This window comes from Nymphalis io, chromosome 16 (assembly GCF_905147045.1).
Source record: "Nymphalis io chromosome 16, ilAglIoxx1.1, whole genome shotgun sequence".
In the NCBI taxonomy this organism is placed as follows: domain Eukaryota; kingdom Metazoa; phylum Arthropoda; class Insecta; order Lepidoptera; family Nymphalidae; genus Nymphalis; species Nymphalis io.
This window is the reverse complement of record NC_065903.1, coordinates 4,250,728-4,271,318: the sequence shown is the minus strand read 5'-3', so window position 1 is coordinate 4,271,318 and position 20,591 is coordinate 4,250,728. Positions and strand designations below refer to the sequence as shown.

The 20,591-nt window shown below is 31.3% G+C and overlaps 1 protein-coding gene across 1 annotated transcript in view; it reads right to left on the bottom strand.

Annotated features, from left to right (window-relative positions):
- LOC126774518 (collagen alpha-1(XV) chain-like) overlaps positions 1-20,335 on the bottom strand; it is a 68,742-nt gene extending 48,407 nt beyond the window's left edge. Inside the window, exon 1 of the mRNA XM_050496083.1 lies at positions 20,257-20,335. The gene's annotated coding sequence lies outside the window, so the exon portion shown is untranslated. The remainder of the gene's footprint in view (positions 1-20,256) is intronic.
- Positions 20,336-20,591: the final 256 nt, after the last annotated feature.

Below are 20,591 nucleotides of genomic sequence, written 5' to 3'. Positions count from 1 at the left end.
CTTTGAAGTACTTTGATCACAATCAATTAATTTGTAACAAACTTACTCTTAAGACAAATATAAGACAGGAAGTTAAAGTATAGTAAGGACTGGCACACCATACGGGTGGGGACCTATCCAACCTACTTTTAGTTGTAATTTAGTTTCCTGCCACATTACCGCATCCAATATTTATTGTGTTGACTAAACTTTATGTTAGTGTTAAATGTTATTAATTACAAAATCCAATATCATTGACGTTAACTCCATTGATAACAAAACATATATTATATGATAAAAATATGAAATTGCAATTTTTTAAATATTATTTTTGAATTGTTTTAATATTTATGACATTTTTTATCCATTTTTATAGATGTCCTCATAAACAAGCGACAAATTTTCTTATTATATATGGGTGAAATTTTATATTTAAAAATTAACGGAATCATCTTCGATAAATCTTTTTCGATTCTTTTCAATTCAAAAATACTCATATTATTCACAGGATCACTTTTACATATTCATTATAATAATATTTCTATACACGTAAAAATATTTTTTAATTGGCCAGCTAGCCTTAACTGTATAGTATTGTGTCCTCAATTGTGATTGCCGGAGCACCAATCAATCTTCTGTTAAGATTTTCTGATCTGATTTTCACTTAGTCACTTGTCTATGTATAAAAGTAAATATCCACGATGTACTAAAGGCAGAGGAACTATATCCATTCTGCTTTTGCATATAAATAAAATAGAAATATTCACGTGAAAACACACCCGTTTTAAAAATGCCTACTTCTAATGCCGAGTTAGAATTATAAATACTGTTTGCAAACAGTAGAAAACACGTTTGTATGTCAAAACAAATACATAAAGAGCGAGGTCGGAAAGGAAGGACAGCACTTGACGTGTATTGAATGTACAGGGAACTCGATAACCTAGATGTTATGAAAAGCCCTAATAAACAGTAACGTGACATGGATATTTCTACATATTATACCGCCAAGCATAATTGGTATTCTATTTCAAATAGTTTAATAGTGTATTAGGTTATTTAAAAATGGGCTATATTTGAGCAACTATGTCCATGCGTGGTTTTTTTTGCACGTAATGTATTTAATGTTCTATTTTTAAATGATAGAACAATGTTCCGTTAACCGATTATAGCTTTTATATTTATATACATATTGAATTTTGAATCAAGTACATAATTCGCTTAATAACTTTGGTATAGTTTGCGTTAGTCCTAAAGTCAGCTCTGACGTCACTCATCGCCCGAATTATTTGAAAATTAAATGATGATTAAACCTCTAAAAATTTAAAGGGTAGCTTTTAACTTTTTATTGAAAGCACTTCTATAAGTAATAATAATTTCATCCAGATCGATTTCGGCCACGGCGGTCAATCTAAAGAGAGATTGGCCAACTGCGCCGGAGATATTATAGTGCACAAGGATGTACGCAAACACAGGTGCACTCTCTCTTCCCTTACTCTCAAAATCCGATGGGACGGCAATCCGATGCGACTGGAACGAGTTCAGGTGCAGGACCTACGGATTTACGTGCTTTCCGAGGCTAGGGAGTATACACACTTTCAACATCCAGACACCGGGATGCTACTGAGAATTTTCTGACAGAAAAACCCAAAAATCTTTTTACTGGCCTGACCTGGGAATTGAACCCAGGACCTCCGGGTCTGCGGCCTTACATCACGCCACAAGACCAACGAGGCAGTCACTTCTATAAGTATAGCTAGAGTAAATAAGTAAATTGCATAAGACAAAAATAGAGATCTTATAATAAGATATATATTAAGCTAAAATCCATCTACTTATATATAGGTATATGATAGGTATATCAACACTATTTTTATATTAAATCCCCATGAGATAAAAGTCGACCGAGGCTCTAAAATTAACTAGTTTAAAATAAATTAAATGTTACATGTAGAATATATTTAATTTATTCCTGTTACAAATGAACGAATGAATAAAACAACACACTCGTTGAACGGACTTTCGTTATCTCGAATTACTTTATTAGCAGTAGCTAGTGATGTAACGTGGACTTGTAATTCCGTCGGGTCGAGGTCAGACTTGCTTTATTGTGATTACATCTATTTCCAACTAGTAAATGTTGAACAAATCCTATCAGGATATATTGGACCTTTTAACATGTATTGCTTGTACATATATTGCTGAATAAAACATTAAAACTGACACATATTAATTTACAAATCACGATCAGATTATTCATATTAATTTTGGTGACTTGAAATAGTTTATTGCGTACAAAATATTGGTGTATTATTATATATTGTATGAGATGATTTATATATTTAAAAAAATAAAGAGATAATGAAACATAAAAAATATGGTATAATGTAAAAATAATAATAACATTTAGAATAAAAAAATACTTAATTTCGTTGGTAAAAGAAATATACTTTTCTCAGAGCGGCATAGAGACGGCATCCAAGGTCATGCTGTTTGCCGTCACGGCATATGACTGGAGTTTTACTTCAATAGAATAACGCTTAAGTCATTCAAATCGGTTACTATTTTAGACTAACCCATGAACAGCAAATAAATACAAGTTAACATAAACACGCTCTAATGTTGAAGTGAGAATTGAACGTGTATTTGTCTCTTAATTGGCGCAGTGCAGTTCGATGAACACAAAACCTAACAGTCGCTGGTTTGGTTCTCCTTGATATTGTTTTATATATTTGTACTTTGTGTTTATATAATCTGGATACATATGCTATAAAAGTATAAAAAAATTCAACGTAAATTTTAAACCAAATTCATATATTAGGCTTCAATCTCCAGTGCATCTTCGTGAGCAACTCAAAGGTATATACATATATACTTACTAATATATTTATATATATTACAAAGAAAAACGAGCAAATGTGAAATAGATTATCTATACATATAATTAATCTGTAACTGATCGCTGTCTGTACATGGAAGATGTATGAGTAAAACTATTACCGGAGGCTGCAATTGAACCCAAAACAATTATTGTTACAATTTTTGTCTGTTTGTCTGTGCGTTTATGCACGCAAATCTTAGAAACGGTGTAATAGATTTGAGTGCGGTTGACTAATGTATTGTAATGAAGATCACTTAAATTTTAGTGTTTGTTTTATATTAATCGGTTTATAAATATTAAAGTTTCGTCAGTTTAAAGAATCACGTCGAACATTTATTCGATAAAATTGCTATAAAATAACTGATCTTCCAAGGTAAGTTAAACTCAGATGTATATGATCAATCATATTAAATAGGGTTCAGCTTATGCTGGTGTATGTCGGTTAACTCGCCCATGCGTAGATATATGTTTAACTTTTAAGGTTGACTATAACTTTTTTTTTGTATAGTAATCAAATCTGTTCTAAAAAAATGCATTATTTGCAGTCCTTTTTATAAAATATTAATTTTTATGAAGGACATCGAGATAAGACCACCAGACAGTTTTTAGTATTTTTAATAGTTTTGACATATTATTACAACGGGTAGTTGAGTAGGTTGTTTGAAAATACTCATACATACATACGTATTTATTTTCGGTTTGTAAATAGCTTTGTAAGTTAAAGTTTATAGGTTAGATAAGTATTTTGTTTCGTTTTCGCATATATATATATGTATATGTTGTCAGGGTTTTGTTGTAAAAGGTTTTTGTAAGTAAAACATTGTCTTCTTATACGAGTATTTTACAATCACTGTCTATTTTTATATTGAAAAACATTATATAATCAGCTTTAAAGGTAGTAAGTAAATAATAGTGCAAAACACGTATGAAAAATGCGTAGGTTGTATAATAAGAATTATCGAGTGATAGACTGTTTAGGTGATGATAAAACAATCAGTAACCGCCTGTGAATGTCCCACTGCTGGGCTAAGGCCTCCTCTCCCTTTTGAGGAGAAGGTTTGGAGCTTATTTCACCACGTTGCTCCAATGCGGGTTGGTAAAATTTACATGTGGCATAATTTCAAAGAAATTAGACACATGCAGGTTTCCTCACGATATTTTCCTTCACCGTCAAGCACGAGATGAATTATAATCACAAATTAAGCACATGAAAATTCAGTGTTTTATTCACGCGTTCTAACCACTAGGCCATCCCGGCCTTTTTTATGAAACAGTCGGATGAAATAGATATAAATAATATATTGGCTATATTATTCCTCGTCTTATTAATCAGTTGCTCCCCGATTTGTCGGGTACGCGCAACAGTAACAAGCAAAAGCTGAAAAAACAGCTGTCCAAACTTTTGGTATATTAATTATTTATTTATTTTTAATGTATTTCATATTTACTTTATTATATTTCCTAATCACAATTAAGTATGTACATTTAACATATTAATAGACTGAGGTCAAACCTTTGTGGTTTTTTGCAGTGTACCTATAATTAGCTTAAAAAAATTGTATTTCAAAATCTAGACAATTTTTGATTATGATGTCTTATAAAAAGTTATAAAATAAATGTTGTAGTTTATGATGATAGAAATATAGTCCTGAGAGGTAATTAGTGTTTTACAAATAATATACCCTGTATCTCTACGTATAGAATATTATTGATAGCCAACTTTGATTGTTGTAGTATTGGTTTGTTAGTAAATACCCCAGGGAGACATGAGACTCTTTTGCTTTTAAGGGCGATAGTTTTTAGCTTAATCCACTTCTCCCTTTAAAGTTTTTTATGTTATAGGCAAGTGGTAACCATCACTCATAAACATTGGCGATGTAAGAAATAATAACCATTCGCCAAATGCGCCAATGCGCCACCAAACTTGAGAACTAAGATGATATGTCCCTTGTGCCTGTAGTTACACTGACTCACTCACCCTTCAAGTCGGAACGCTACAATATTAGGTATTGCTGTTTAGTGGCAGAATATCTGAGGGCCATTTCATCACACCAGCCGGGACTACACGAAGTCCTATCAATACGATTTGGCGGATAAGTACGCAAGAAAAAAATATTCTATACATGCAGGTATTCTCATGATGCCCCTTGTGTATAAGATGAATTGCAAACGTAAGCTAACACATGAAAAGTCAGTGGTTCTTGGCAGGTTTTGAACTCACGTACATTGGCAAATATCTTCGTTTTGATATTCACTAAGCCAACTCGACTTAGCTACTAATATTCGAATATATAAATGAGCAAGAATCTTGTACAATAAAGCCATAAACACTATTAGCACAGTGACGTAGCATTCCCGTAGTAATTGAACCGTCATTACTACATTTCTGAACAAGAAATAGGTTAGTATACTCGTCCTATTATAACCGGACAATTTTCATTGACTTCAATTCCGTTTAATATTATATATAAACGATCTCGTTAGTCTAGAGGCTAGCTTATAAAGTTCTTGAGGCCCCAAATAAATCTGAATCAGTGTGATAAAAATTTATTGGGTTTTTGATGCGAATATTCTATTGACACGCCCTGAGGACCAAATTGCTTGCTGTGACTACTGACGGCATAAAGCATGACCTCATACAGAGAGTGTATGCCTGTAGTACGTATATTATGTACTTCGCTGTTATGTTGCTATTATAATAATAATAAGAAAAATCTACTTATTTTATTGACGAACGAAAAAACGAAACGAAACTTATACTCCTGAACTCCACCCGGGCATGCGGGATTTCCGTTAAGACTTTCGCATTATAATATACTACGCAGTTGGCTAGTTTTTAGAATGTCTGACGTGTCCAAAATATGTTCATGAGAACACATTCATTATTTTGTTATAATCAATACGTAACAGCCTGTGAATATCCCACTGCTGGGCTAAAGGCCTCCTCTCCTCTTTTTGAGGAGAAGGTTTTGGAGCTATTTCCACTATACTGCTCCAATGCATTCAGCTGCACGAATTTCAGTGAAATAAGACACATGCAGGTTTGCTTGTGATGTTTTCCTTTACCACGAGTAAAGCACGAGATAAATTATAATCACCAATTAAGCATATGAAAATTCAATGGTGCTTGCCCGGGCTTGAACCCACGATCATCGGTTAAGATTCACGCGTTCTTACCACTGGGCCATTTCGGCTGTTAGCAACAATATTGCTCCTAATTATTATCCGTCATTAGAAAATACCAAGCAATTATTAGAAATAGGGTGTGACGGTATCGTGGGAGTCACTACCACAGGGGAATGACATGGATACATATTAAGTATTTACAATGAACGTAATTGCTAGTATATAATTAAAGCATTGTACTACACTCAAACTCTTATAAAAAATCATAATTTCCGAAGTTGATGGTGCATGGGATTATGATAGGTGGTGACATTTTTTATTTCTTTATATATATAATAAAAAATGAAGAAATATGATAAAAACATATTCGATTTTACGTAATAGCAACTCCACCACAAAACATTTCTTATATCAAACCCAACCACTTCACGCGACTGCGAAGTGCAATAGATAGAAGTGACTTATTTACATTATAATTATTATTTGCAATCGCAACTGTCTACTGAATAAGCTCACGGTTGAGACAATTCATACTAGTTTTATTACGAGCGATCGTTGTTACGATCGGGACGCAATAATTTACTTTATTATCGTCTAACCCGATCTGCTGAGTAAGCTTCGATCCTACAAACTATAGGCGATGCTCTATCTTGGGTAAAGGAATCCGATAGCAAATAGAGTTTGAATGATTAGAGATTTTTGTTATGGATAAAAGTTATTACGAACTAGTTATCGCCTGGGGCTTTTCCTGCATCTTATATGCCCCTTGGGCAGGTGTTAGGTACAAAGAAGTTGAATGAAGGAAGGAGTCCTTTGTGTTCAAGCTTACTTCATATCAAATTTTATCAAATTTGGTTCAATGGTTTAGCCGTGAAAACGTAACAGACAAACAGTTAATTTCGCATATTAGTATACATTTGCGATATTTTTACTTAGTTGTATGAAGTGAAATACTTTTTTTTGAACCACTTGCTTGATTCTGCGTTATTTATAGCACTAAATGTTGATACGTCCTATGATAATATGGTGAGTTATTTGCTTACAATTTGCAGATTTGTTATCCATTTCTGGTTACCTGCTGCGCTTGTTAGAAGGAAGCATATAGTTGTACAGCTTATGCCTTCTTTTTGAAATCAAATTAGTAGTTTCTGTTATTACAAATTCACCAGCTTTCGGATATTTAACTTTCGGTTACGTTTAATTGTGTTTATAAATAACTGTTTCTTACGGTTTACCTTTTTGGTTATCTTTTATGATTATCGCTTTATTCAAGATCCGTTCCGTAGTTATATAGTCTTTCAACTTCTGTCTTCTCCAAAAATATAATAACGGACTATTCAAGAGGTCGTATAAACATATCCCTCAAAGACCGAAAAAGATTCACTGGTTGTGCAAATGTCCAAGTGGCACCCACTTAATATAAGTTGAACCGCTTGCTGGCAAATGAAACAAAAAAATCTGTAACTTGTCTCAGTAAGCGGGGTATTAATCCCAAAACAATAAATCAAATCCGACTGGTAGTTCCTAAGATTAACGTATTCAACCATACAAAGTCTTCATATTTTTAATAATAAATATCGATGATACTTTAACAATACAAATTATGTTACACGAATAAATAAAATTGGTTGTAGCAAGATATTTAAATTCTATTTTGTATTGGGAAAAACACTTAATCGATTTATGAAATGTTACATGAGTGCTACATTGTGTTAAAATATTTTCTGTGATGTAATTATATGTAGGGTTGTAAGAAAAACGTCTTGAAAAAAAATTTTTTTTTAATCTAACAATGTAACGGGATCAGATTATACGGTCTTAATTCTAACTTCTAATATTACACCAGAAATTGTTGAAAAACTAAGTGGCTGGGCTAAGGATACCTCACCTCTTAAGATGAAGAAGGCTTGGAGCTTACTAGGCCGTTCAAGTTCGCGGTTAAACATGTATTATATTAGGTCCTTACAAATGGAATTAGCGTTTCGTCGTACTGACCACTTTGATCTGAAATATCTCCTCTTTAGTTAAGAATTCCAAATTCAAATTTATAAATTCATTTAGCTGGTATTAGCTGCTTTTGAGTTTTGAAAACAGTCATTCATTTGTTTTTTCTTCATTATTTTTTTCTTTGGCATCGCTTATTACCGCACAATGGAAAACATGAAATATCGGTATATTTACGAGTACGAGTTCTACCGTGGCACCAGTGCTGCAGAAACAGCTTGAAGGATTAATGATATGTACGGCGCACACTGCACAACAAGCAACCACTAAGTTAGATGAGCTACAATTGGAATGTCTGCGACATCCACCGTACTCCCCGGACCTTGCTCCAACAGATTACCATTTTTTCCGGAATTTGGACAAAAAATTCAACTCCGATGCGGCAGTCCAAACAGCCTTTAAAAAGTTTATTGATTCCGCCCATGGTTTTTTTAATAAAGGGATCAATGAACTACCTATGTGATGATGAAAAGTGCATAGATAACAACGGTGCATATTTTGATTAATTAAATATATTTTACAAAAAAAAGACTATATTCCTCCCGAACAACAAACCAATTGCTTATCTAAGGACCTAATAAAATACTTTAAAGATAAAAAATGTTAACTGTCACCTTCATATGTTTACTTTGTGAGTTATTTGATATTGCCGCCATGTTATTTAATTTTATGAAATACGTGTTAATTGTCCTGAAATTTTATTTATCTGTACTAATATTATAAATGCAAAAGTAACTCTATCTGTTTGTCTGTTACGTTTTCAAAACTTGTATTGTATATTTGTTAATTATATGTTTTTATATGTTTCCTATTGTATGTTGGTAAGTGGAAATATTGACCATACCGTACCAATACCATCTGACGGTAAGTATATTTTAATTTTTTGTTAATATATTTACTATATCGTTAAGATTATTTTCAATCAAAATGTGAAGACTTTGCATCTCAAGTTATTTTATTTGCCTAAAAGCGCATTAGAGGTAAGCCCGATTCATATAACACGCCTCCTTTCTGCCATCGCCTTATATTCCTTTGTATTACAATATTTATTTTATCAACGAAACTCTTTGTTTTTATTTATTAAATCCCGATAAATCAATTTCCAATAATATAAATGTGTGAGTGCCGAACGACTCGTGATGGCCTCATTTTCTAATTGGCAGTATGTACTTTTTCTTTATATAATTCTATTTCTATTACACAAATACCAATTGAATTATTATTCTCTTTCACTAGACAAACACTAAAAATGTCTACTTTAATTACTAAGAGTTTCTATTTAAATGTACAACATCAAATTAGAACAGATTAGTTTACCAGACGAAAACTAATTGGTAGTGGTTGAAATAATAATTAATGGCAACAACAATAAAGATTCGTTTCTTTTAAATCTCATGTTGGATGAACTCTTGTATTTATACAACTTTAGTTATTACTTTTAGTCCGACTCACATTAATTAAATGTAAATAGTATATGCTATTTAAATTAAAGTCCTGGCTGTTAGATTACTTATATATCGTTTAATAAATTACAGAACAGAACATTTTCTTCATTTAAATATCTGATTTCGATTTTTTCGTTTTGAATGTAGAATTTTAATTCAACTTACTTTTGTAACATAAATATGACGTTTTTTAATGACCAATGTAAAATTTCGTTACGTATTTTCGTAATTTGAAATTTATAAAATAAATGCTGTATCTTCACAAAAGAAAATTGGAAACATTTGTATCACTTTAATTACTTTTGTTAGTGACTTTGTGAATAATTAATACAGTTGTGAATATAGAAATACTATTTAAGTTTAAGCGAACCCATAAAGCAATTCTTTCACTTTCATTATCCGATGGGACGACAATTCGCGGCCGTAGAGAGCCAAGGCGCAGGACAAACGGCTTTACGAGGCACGGGGAGTGTAGACATTGCCAACTTTCAAACTTCGGACTGCTTATGAGAATTTCTCAACAGAAAACCCCAATAACTTTTTACTGGCGTGATTGGGAACTAGATTGTCCCAGGGTTTTGGGGTCTACGACCTTGTAAGCTAGACATTAGACCCGCCCTGAGGCAGCCGTGTAATTACAGATATGAGAGCCATCATATCTTGTATCTGGTGATAGGATGCACATTGCTTGTTGATGGAATGATTTTAATTTATTGCAGTAGTATTTTATATACCCTAAAGTTACCTATTGAGGTGTTCTAATTACAACGCCTGCCTTTAAAAAATTAAAAAAACAATGAAAGTATTCAACCTCTTTTTTTGCGTTAAGCTGTTAAGGTTTTTTATCGTTTATCAAGATTCCTGTGTGAAATTATATAGGTAATGAAATACAACTTTATAAGGGTTATTGGCCGAAACTTACGAAAGTTATAACCGTTTTTCTTATTTCCACTTAATTCGTGTTAAATTCACATAAGTTATTCTTAACCACTCTTTCAGACACTCGTATGCGTGTTATTCGTTTATTTTACGCGTTTCAAGTCACTAAATATTAGGAAACGTGCCATAACGTAAAACATTTACATTTTCTATTTTGTAATTTATGACTTATATTACGTTTCGGACCTGAGATAGTTTACTGATTAGAATAGAAAAACTTTTGATTGCGATTCGCATGTTGAAATCATCGCCGATTTTCTTATTTAATCTATACATATTTCATATCTTTTTCAGTTGTTTGTTAAGGAAAATTTTGACACAATTCGCAAGCAATTCTAACAAAAATTTCTAACGAAACTAAATAGAAACAAGGAAAAAAAATGTACAATACATGTATATAACAGACACATTATAAAATCACTAAATTATTTAAATATTGATTTAAGATTTAGTGCAAAATTTAAGGAAAAATGGATAAAATCCTGAACGGTAAAAATGCCAATTCTCGTGATAAAAAGTGACCACAGATGGCTTATACTCCGCTTTCTTAATAAAAATATTTAAGACTCAAGATTACGATTTTTAGAAGAAAAATCAAATTTATTCCGTATAAGATCACCGTAATAACGCGGACCCTAATTTAATAACTTTTGAATAAAAATGATGTTACTGAATTTGAGATGAAGTCTGTTCCGTGAAATTTATACCGTATTTATTTAAAATGTGTGTATATAATACTAGTTGCTCGTCTCGGCTTTATACGGATGAAATAGGATTTCATTTCGAAATATTTTTTAACAAATGACAGATTAATAATTTTGAGTGGGGTTTTAGAAAAACGAGACTGCAATCAATTTTTTTTTTGGTATGGTACTATGCTATGCTAACCATAGCACTAATGATATTTCTTTGAGAAATTCTGACATTTTTGAAGTTGCAGAAATACGTGTAAAATAGTTTTTTTTAACTTATATTTCGGCGCCTACGTTAAAGAAGGTACACGCAAAATTTCCATCGTTTTTTTAAAAAAGTACTCAAGCTACATAACTAACGATATATATAAAATATTGAAATTACCAGTTGTGGTAATAGAGTCCAACTGTGTCTAAGAACGATTAGCAAATTAGTACAACAAAAAACATCAAAATGGATCAATCTATTTTGCAGAAGAATTACGAACACACGCAAAACTGAATTTTATATACAATAAAGATTGTGATGTAAGCAACTCGTATACGAGGAAAATCACGAAATAATAAAAGATTCATAGCTCTTATCAACATATGGTGATTCATGCGTAACGTGTTATCTGTTCATAACAAACGAATTTTATTTTGAAGAATATCTTATATAATTGTGTATGTAATATTATAAAAGTAACGATATTTACATTATTTTTATTTAGATAAACTTGTATGTAAATAAAAGACATGAAAACAGTATCTAGTGCGATTTTTTTTTGCGGATTCGTTAGCGTTGACTTTAATTGTGTATTGTATGGAATTCTGGTAATTGTAACTAGACGGCGCTGTATTCATGCCCCGCATTTAAAATTAAAACTATCAAGTAAAAAACTCGTACTAGGCACACAGGTCACGATTGAAAGTTTTATAAGTATACTTATCATTTGGATGACTATAGAAATATTTTATAGGTATTATTGAATTTATCTGATGATGATGATGAAAGCCAGCAGGTATAAAACTACGACTACGACTATCCATGGAAACTACGAATTAGGGTTGATTTAAATTTTTTTTTATTAAGCATCTTATATTACACAGCGTTTTTACTTCATTTAAAAGTCTGCAAAAAAGTAAAGAAACAGCCAGCAATGTTTATTAATTGAACTAATATAGGCTATATTCCTCTTAATTATGTTGGAAGACAAGGGCCATATCAGAATAAATTAAATTATATAATTGTTGAAATAATATTATTCAGTATATTTACAATTTTGTTTTTATCTGTCTTTTTATTGGTATTATTTAAGTACCCTATGTATAAGCTTATGATGATCGGTTGAGTAGTTAAGACGTGCAAGCGGAACAACCAAACAAACTCAATTCAGTATTTATAATAAAAGAAATGATTCTAAGGCTAATGATTCGTATTTAAATTGTTACAAAAAAAATGATGTCACATTTTATTGTTTCAAGTCCAATTAAAATTCGGACGAAAGTCCGCCCCTGAGCCTCCAATTATGCAAGTAACAATGGATTTTTAATCGCCTTTCAAATAACAAATGTAGTATGTCGTGACACGATTTTTGATAACCGTTTTCATATAAGCAGACTATAACGAAAGAAACCGAACAATAAACTAAGGCTTAAAATTAATGTTCAATCGTTATTACGAGTTAATGAATCTGCAAAATAGATATCTCCTTAATTATAGGTTTTACGAGTCTTCGATTTAAAAATAAAATAGTAAGTAATATTAAAAATTGTTACATGATTTTTGATATTTTACTCAATTTGGCCCTTATGTGCATTCTCTTTTCTTTATCTGTTATAAACCAAAGATATGTCAGTTCATTACGATCGGAAAACGTTCAGACGGAAAGCCACCAACAAGATAGGTATCACCCACTCTTGACTTATTCGACCGTTAATTAACACTACTTAATAAAGTTGTGTTCCAGTTAGGAGGCTGAGTGGACCGGTGTAATTACAGGCACAAGGGACATAACATCTTATAGTTGCCAAGGTTGATTGAGCACTGGCGATATGTGAAAAGTTTCAATTTCCAGATTGCTACAGAGATTTATGACTGAAACCCTAAATTTTATTTGCTCGACCCGGGATTTGAACCAAGATCTTCGAGATCTTATAGTTTTTGTCTTATAATTAACCATTACAATAAGAATGAAGCTCGACAACTACAATTCTTTAAATACTAAAAAGGTGCAAATAAAAACACTACAGCGTTTATTAAAAATGTTTTCATTGTTTTACGAAATAATAACTTTTTACAAATAAAAATTATGAACAACTTGTATTTTTCTACTCTTATATATATTATACTCGAACTGTATAATCTTATATAATTATAATTGTATGTCTTTCTATAATTACTTAGCGTCACATAAAAAAATTATTTTTATCTTTTTAAATAAAATACCGATAAATCCTCCAATTAACTGATGTTTTAACAACATATCTTCGGAAACGGTTGTAATGATTTGGCTCAAGATTTGTATTTAGATAAATTTTTGCTTTTAAAGTTTATATATAAAGATTTAAATAAAACTCTTTTAATAATCACTAGAGCCGATCGAAGCTCAGTCGTTCAGGTACTAAAAAAAAGTGTAATATCTTATTTGACGTATCAAAAAAAAAAATGGGCCAGTTACGCTCAGTTACGAAATTGGCTTGAATATATTCACCTCAACTCAACGCCAAACGAACCCTTACCAAAAACACGCCAAAGAATATTCGAAAGTTTCATGTTTCCTGCTTTATGTTGACGATAGGAAAGATCCCCTCTCTTTCCTAGAGGCGAGAGAAGGCAGAAAACAGATTCTTTGCAAAATATTATCAACTTCAAATGTTTTTTTTGTAACAATCTTTAAACTGTATAAAAATAAAAAATGTTTAATAAGAATAGGAAGAAAAAATATGTTTTCTTGACTTCTCAAGTATACATTTCGATGTCAATATATTATTATAGATAGGTATTAGGACCAAAGACTAGGCAATCAAATAATTATTGAATATAAGTGGCTGTTATTATAAGATTATTATTATCTATTTATTATTGATGGAATTACGATTTCAAATTGATCTTTTCAGTTATACATAAGAAGTATATTGAAATGAAATATTCCTAGCAGTATAATTAGAAATAAAAATTGTATAGCATTGTTTTAAAATACTTTTTATTAGCATTAACAGTATCAAGGCTATAAAAGAACTACACGAACGACGTTTGTAACAAAGCTGGTGACAGGACACGTCGGAATAGGAAAAAGTTAAGCGAAGTATAGCGAAACTTGGACATACCAGGAAACGCTCAGGAGACACACGTTTGTATGCCTAGTACAAGGACTTTTATAAATGTCAATTCAATGGTTTAACTAAGGAGGCTAATATATTAATTCCATTCAAAATTAACATTTGAAAGATATTATATCGTTGAAATAACAATATTGAATAATGGTTCTTCATACAGTACGTAGATTATTACGAGATTATTTATTAGCCATAGTAAGAGCGTAAAGTTTCTTTTTTTTTCATGTCCAGATTCACACAGAATTATTATTTCGTCTGAAAAGATAATATCGTGTTTAGTATAGCTTATAGTTTAGGACTACAAAGGAAAATATACATTTTCCAAAGATATAGCACCATTCCGGGTGCTTTCGAATGAATGTCGATAAAGCTATTGTTGTTTGTATGGAATAGATTTCCGAAATATTTAATAATTATCTCACATGACATAATTATCACATAACTATTGTATCACATAATATTTTACTTTTAAGATTATTCGTTAAAATTATTTAAGAAATCTCACCTTAAATAACATTTAATTTCCTTGAAACATCTAGACCATAAATCTAGACCTAGAAGTATAAAACGGAACATTAGGCAGCTAAGTATGTAGCTATTAATGTTCGTTTGAATTATGATAATTATACAACGGCAACCTCGAATAGATTGAAAAAATTATGTTGGGACCTTCCCGCCTAAAGAAATTGGCACTGTGAAAAATATGAATAATCTCTTGCATCGTCAATATACCACCAATCCTGGAAACTAAGATATTATATCCTATGTGCCTGTAGTTATACTTCCTCACCCTATGAACCAGAACAAAACAATACTAAGTATTAAAAGTGATGAGTGGGTACCTACCCAGATGAGCTTTCACAATTTACCATCAAATAAGGTAAAGAAGAACAATAATATTAAAGAAGGAATTTATATAGCTTCAACGGTATAATGTAAGATAAATTCTAGATTGAATACCACACAAGTCATATTAATTTCTCAAAGGAAATTTAACTTGATAATTAGCAATGCTACTTTGTTAGAACTTAGTTCGCGTCTTATTCGTGAAATGTTGAAAACTGACGGACGGTAACACGCTATTTTGAAATGAATATATATGTTATAATTATCATAGTACTCAAAAGTCGCGTATCAACTTCCGACATTCATTCATGAACGTGGAGACTTTTCACTTTGGTCTTACATAATAGTTCAACTAATAAATCATTAAAATAGATTAAATGAACTTTAGTTCATACTTTTGACTGTTGACATTGACGATTACTATATCGATGACATTGACTTTGACTATTACGATTGCGATATTGATGACATCAACTTTGACTATTACGATTGCGATATCGATGACATTAACTTTGACTATTACGATTGCGATATCGATGACATTGACTTTGACTAATACGATTGCGATATTGATGACATTGACTTTGACTATTACGATTGCGATATTGATGACATTGACTTTGACTATTACGATTGCGATATCGATTACATTGACTTTGACTATTACGATTGCGATATCGATGACATTGACTTCGACTATTTAAATTAAAACGAATATTAAATTATTTTCTAATACCTGCCTCTAAGGCTGATGTTCAAATTCATACTAGAAATAAACAAAATACCCGAAGCAGGTATCCAGGGCTCTGCAAACAATGCGAGACTTAGTAATGAACATGTAAAAAAGCTCTTCTAAATAAATTGCTCATGGTTCTACTTGCTTTCATTGGATTCATCATGAATCACGGAAAACGAAAAAAATAATTAAAAGAAATGCTGAGAAAACAAATACTAGAAATTACTTATATCCATCGTTAAATAGTTACATTAATATTTCGTCAGCTCATCAGCCATACCTTTGGTTCAAAATGTCCATTCTACTGAGAAAAACCACCAAGATACTTTGTAGTTACACGTGCTAAATATAGTTAATTTTAATATTTATTACTATTAAAAGTTTTTATTCAGGATTTTTTAGTTTCAAAACGTTATATTAAATTTTCAAAATCTATTTTACATTTGTAGTATCTAAATCAAACTTCGTAAGTGATAGATAGAATTTTGAAAAATATATTAATATAAGAACTATTTGGTTACTTGCGTTATATAATCTCTCCTCATAGGCCATATCGTGATATTAAATAAGTTTCTTCAAGAGTTGGGCTATCAAATGCATTTGAATGCTTTTTTTCAAATCCGATATTTAGATTAAGAAATTAGCATTCAAAAACAAAACAAACAAACTCTGCAAATTAATAAATTAGTAAATTAGTAATCTATGATTACACGCGTGTCAAATCCAAGGGACTAATAAACCTTTCGTTTCCACTCAGTTATTCTAGCTTTAAGGCAATAATTATATTATTTTACGTTTTACGCCATTCTTCAGACACGACAGGTCACGTAATTAATGTGTTCATCATTACATTAATTAAAGTGACTAATAGTGATGCACTTGTTTGGATGTTTACAATTTGTTTATTCTACTTTACTTTTAAAAATGAATCCATATAATTAAACAAATTCTAAGAAATCATTACTATTTTTATATAATTTTATTTCAAAGCTATTAAATCCATAACTAGTACTTACTTCATTACCATAGACAAATTAACAGCGATATTCACAATCACAATAAAATAATTTAAAACCAGTACATAACATAATAAAAAAAAAACGTAATAATAAAATAACGAAAATTAACACACACAGTTTGTTTTTGTTATTAAATTATGAGAAATAGTTTTTATTAAAATACCAAATAGCCTCCACGATGACATAATATATAAAGACAATATAAGCAAGTGGTTGATAAGATATTTATTAAATATTCTATACTTTTATTGAAGTTATGCTTCATAAAACGCATTGAGGGTAATATAATATGATGAAACGAATATTGCAACACAAAATTACACTACGAAGTTAGTTACGAAAGAGATTGAAATAATTATGTACTTACACGTATACCCGTCAAAGACTAATGGTGTATTATATCGAAAAACCGAAAAGGTAAATTACTATCAGTAATTTATTATTATTAACAGTTTTATTGTATAAATTTGGAATGAATATTTTTCATTTTATTTTAATTTTATTTGTAGAATATATGAATGAAAATGACTTTATATAGCTTAAAATAAATAATTAAACAATTACTTAATAGTTATATATTTAAATTTATACTTATATATGTAAAAATATATACTTCATAGTATGAGTTTGATAGTACAGTACACGCGCCTTTTTTATTAATAAAATATGTTATAAAAATATAATATTAATAATGTCCTTCAGCAGATTTCGGCCACGGCGGCCAATCTCAAGAGAAACTAGCCAACTGCGCAGGAAATATTATAGTGCACAAGTGTGTCCGCAAACGTAGGTACACTCTCTCTTCCCTCACTCTCATAATCCGATGGGACGGGAATCCGACACGACCGGAAAGAGTTCAGGCGCAGGACCCAACGTTTACGTGCTTTCCGAGGCACGAGAGTGTACACACTTCCAATTTCCAGACTCCGGGATGCTACTGAGAGTTTTCTGACAGAAAAACCCAATAACTTTTTACTGGCCCAACCTGGGAATTGAACCCAGGACCTCCGGGTCTGCGGTGTTACATCAAGCCACTAGACCAACGAGGCAGTCATATAAAAATATACTACCTAGCGAAAGTGTTTGAGATGTCTAGATTTGAATATTCATTATAATAATTTGATATTATTCTAATACCGTTAACATAATAAATACGAAAAAAATAATTGAATAGAACGGGAGATAAGTAATATTAGTTTCATCAGCTACACTACTAAAAAATAGGTCATGAAACAGACGAAGTCAATATTGAGCATCGCTCCAAGAATTCTTAAATTGCAAAGGAATATTCACTTATTTTCAGTTTCTTTATTTACGTAGAGATGCTGAATTACCATTGAAAAGCTTACGTGAGTAATGGGATGAGATCAAAGATCCTTTTTGAATCATGATTCTTTCGACATCGAGCTCAAATTTTTTACTCAAGTGTTAAATTTACCGTATAAGTATTAGGTAGCGCCTGGGTCTTTGTTCGCACGAAAGACTCGTGTTTTGATTTTTTTCGCTAGTTTATTACACACTTAATCTATTTTAAGTTGATAGATAGTTTTTAAATATTTATTAAATAACGTTCTAAACTCATAAAATTGGTGCAATATGTATATGTATGTAACCGTAACCGTAACAGCCTGTGAATGTCCCACTGCTGGGCTAAAGGCCTCCTCTCCTCTTTTTGAGGAGAAGGTTTGGAGTTTATTCCACCACGCTGCTCCAATGCGGGTTGGTGGAATACACATGTGGCAGAATTTCAGTGAAATTAGACACATGCAGGTTTCCTCACGATGTTTTCCTTCACCGTAAAGCACGAGATGAATTATAATCACAAATTTATTATTTGTATGTACGACACATATTTTACTTCATTGTAGGGCATTGTGCATGGCCGCCTCATTGCGCCACCCCACTCATGATATCTATAAATTGTTTGTTAAACAGCACTTCTTAGTATAATTGCTGGCATAAAATTTATTATAATCCAAAATTAGTAGCAGATTGGCGATATAAGGAATGGTTAATATTTCTCAGTCTATGGGTGGTGGTGAATTTCCATCAGTGGCCTTTTTTTCGCCTAACCAATATAAATTTAAATTAATTTATAATATTTGTTTCCTTAATAAAAATAAACGAATACTGATTCAAGTTTTTATTAATGTTAAATATAAATTTTCTTTGGGGTAGTTTTCAGAAGAAAGATATGGACACTCGTTTCCACAGTCGTTCGATTGCGATAAAACTAAAATAAAATTTTGTAATATTGCAGAAGCAATGTCGTAACAAAGTCAGAATAGTCATAATCGATATAAATAGCTGTCTCACAAAAATGAGAATTGAAAACGACCTTAGCTAGAATATGTGATAACAGGTAAGGCACCGGTCTTTACTCACAAGGCAGAATATTACGAGCGTCTCATATAATATAAGAATAACATGAGTATCCTTAATAACACCGAAAACATTTTCTCGAAAATAAAATAGATAGAAGTGATACTGCTAAAAACAGTACGTCTAATAAAGTAGTTTGACCTTATACGGGAAATTGGATAACACTCTTCAATTGCGTTTGATTATAAACGCCCCATATTATTGTAGGTGTTTTCATACGCACGGTATTGAGGTGTAATTTGAATTAAATAAATATCAATCAGTTAAGTAGTAATTTACTATAGAAGTGCCAGATGTGGAACTATTATAAATAATCACGTTTAGATTTAAGCATCACGGTAGTCTCGATAACTAACAAGAAAATACATTTTATTCGATGTTTGTTTAAAAAAAATCAAATATTTAAGCCAACCTTTATAGAGGTAATACAAAAAAACAGAATGAAATAAAGTAATACTCATTTTGAAACAATTGTGAAACGAATCTTTTGTTAACTTAAGTAATAGCAAAAGTTTTAATTGTTGCTCGCAGTTGTTTGTTTTTATCACGAACATTTTTTAAATAAATTTGAATGGTACGAAGACTTTTTGATAGGTACTCTTTTTTTTCTTAAGAAATGTTCATTATTGCTTCTGAAATAAGATATATAGTTTACAGATTATTATATATATTATTATTAAGTGATTAGTCAATTAAATAGAATAAATTGATATGGATTGAAACTAGAAGACAAATTTATTAATCTGCCAATCTCACATAACTTATTTCACGAAATTTATATTTAGTTCAACAAAAAGATAGACATTTCGACGTTAATAGCTAACTAGAAACGCTCAGGGTAAAATCGACTGACGTTATCTTAACACACCATTAGACTGAAACGCTTAACGTACCGTAGGATAAAACGAAATAAAATTGTGGGTACTGTTTCCTAACCATTTACGGCTCATTTTTTACGTCCGCATTACAGTTTACCTGTGCTAATATTCGCGAAACAACAAAATTTCGTTTAAAAAAAATCACTGCAATTATTATTACACTACACAATCACTGAGTACATTTTATTTTTTCCTTAAAATCACGAGTTTTACGAGACACTATGGGACAGCTACGAAACCTCGTAGCGCGTAGCGTACGTCTATCTCACTACGATGCCGCGGTGGTACTGCCTACGGTGAGCTACAATCCGGCGCTATTCTTTAGTTTAGATTTCTCGTAGCACAG